This window comes from Betta splendens, chromosome 11 (assembly GCF_900634795.4).
Source record: "Betta splendens chromosome 11, fBetSpl5.4, whole genome shotgun sequence".
Taxonomy (NCBI): domain Eukaryota; kingdom Metazoa; phylum Chordata; class Actinopteri; order Anabantiformes; family Osphronemidae; genus Betta; species Betta splendens.
The window spans coordinates 15,656,430-15,658,465 of record NC_040891.2 but is presented as its reverse complement, the minus strand read 5'-3'; the positions used below and the strand labels follow the sequence as shown (position 1 = coordinate 15,658,465).

Sequence of the window (2,036 nt, the reverse complement as noted above, 5' to 3'; positions counted from 1 at the left end):
CACAGAGTGGAGTGGACGTGTTGGGTTTGATGAAGCCAAGGCAGCGACAGCAGGTCGACGGCTGGACGGCCTGTTGGGAACTGGGCTCCGCTCCTCCATGACATTCCAGGCTTTTAGAGAATTCCAGGCGAACGGCTTGTATAAACACATTCAACACGACCACTGTGGAAATGTTCTGCAGCAGCTTCACTGCAGACCTTCGTTTTACAATGAGCTGCATGAGGTTCTGTTCTGAGGCGTCTGATCAGAACTGGATCATTCATCAGCAGAGCAGCAACCAGCCACCGATGACTCAAAAGAGTTTAAAACCATCAGCCTCAAAGCTTTGATCTTTTACAAAATTCACTGTTACAACTAAACATGCAAATGAGGGACACGAAGGTCGAAGGAGGCTGAGACGTCTCATTATGCAAATCATGTGAGATAATTCAGTAGAAACTGGAAGCTGTGGCCTTTGATGGGGACAAAGCCTGCAGCTCGGCCTGAAGCAGCAGCGAAGCCACAGCCGAAGCCTGAGCGACGCGGCCTCGCAGCCTCTGGCTGATGCTGCTGATGCAGATGTTACAGATGTGACGGCTTCTCTGCCTCCTACTGGCTGAACACGGGAACCTCGGAGCCGCCTCCAATTTGTCCTGAAGCTCTGCAGTAAATGACAAGTTACGACTGCCACGGATGAAATGAAGTGTTTTCTGAGGAGCCTTGGAGCGGACATAAATCTGCTGCTGCTGTGAAACGGCCTGTGAGCAGCTCATCAGATTCACCTTCACGTTGTTTGTTCATCTGGACCAAACTTCATCAGCCTGATGAGTGTAACTCCATCATCACCACCAGCACAGAGCTGCAGAACAGACGTGGACGGCCTGGTTAAACCATCTCTCTGTTTGAACCTGACGTCCTCACGTCTTAGATTAGCTCCAGCTTGAGTCCAGAGGCCCTGAACGCATCGCCCTCAGCGCAACCAGCCCATCAGTTATGTTGTCTCTTCCTGCGAACTTCTCGGATGAGTTTAATTTACCCTCACACTTCACTCGTGCGTTTGTAGAACGAGTCGCCTCCTCAGAACAGGAAGACGAACGTTTGGAGGAGCCTCGCGGAGGCGTGCACGCGCAGCCAGCGCGCACACGAACGCACGATTCACGCACGCAGCCGCTCAAGCTGCCTGTCGCTCAAACACATTTTTCTGCTGCCTCGCCTCGTTTTGAACGAGGTGAAAGGAATGAATAGCTGCAGGCTGAGAAGTGGACGAGGAAACACCCATCAGTCTGATGCAAGTCTCAACTGAAGAGGCCAATCAGCACAATGAAGCTGAGCACAGCACAACAGGAAGCCAGGCGGCGGCTCTTTCACAATAAGACGGGACGGGCGCTGCGTAAAGGGGGCGTGGTTATGTCATTTAACAAGTTGGGGGGAGCGTCTGATTGGTTGAATTAAGCCCACCTTGATGAATGCAACAGCTCCATAGCTTTTAATGTGTTTCTTCTGCTAGAAGGTTGTTAAATGTCAATTAATGTACATTTGACAATAAAAGTACAAACCAACAAGACAGAAAATATTATTCTGATCGGCGACCTTCAGCTCCGTTAAACCTGCAGGAGTTTTATTTTGAAACGGCACAACGGAAGTCTCGCGCTTGATCGCTACCAGCTTGTCTCCTGCCTGGATCTGGGAGTTGGTGAACGGAGTGGAGCAGAGTCGCTCTGGGACCAGTGAACGCCACACGTCCGCGCGGAGGAGAGACGCGGAGCCGCGACGCCGATGATCTGAGAAGGTAAAGCTGCTCTTTACCCACGCGCTGCAGCAACCCGCGTGCGCGTCCGCGCGTCCGTAGCATCCGCCTCGGTGCGCTCCACGCGGCGCTGCGCTGCTGATGGCGGAACGTGCAGGTCTCACCTGTGCTCGTCTCAATTAAGGGAAACTTGCGCTCTTTTTATCACCGTGCGCACAAAGTGGCGCAGGTGTGATGTGATTTCTGCAGCAGAGGATGGACGTGCGCAACAGTGCGGCACAGCAGCTGACGGGAAGCGTCCAGGTGTGTG

General features: G+C 52.8%; 1 protein-coding gene across 4 annotated transcripts in view; it reads left to right on the top strand.

The window, feature by feature from the left end:
• The first annotated feature begins 1,642 nt into the window (after positions 1-1,642).
• Positions 1,643-2,036, top strand: part of LOC114866093 (collagen alpha-1(XIV) chain-like) — a 21,911-nt gene continuing 21,517 nt past the window's right edge. For 2 of the 4 annotated variants that reach the window (XM_029167751.3, XM_029167752.3), the window contains exon 1: positions 1,643-1,768. The gene's annotated coding sequence lies outside the window, so the exon portion shown is untranslated. Of the gene's footprint in view, positions 1,769-1,843; positions 2,030-2,036 lie in introns of those variants that run through there. The other 2 variants (XM_055513105.1, XM_055513106.1) reach the window with 2 other exon arrangements.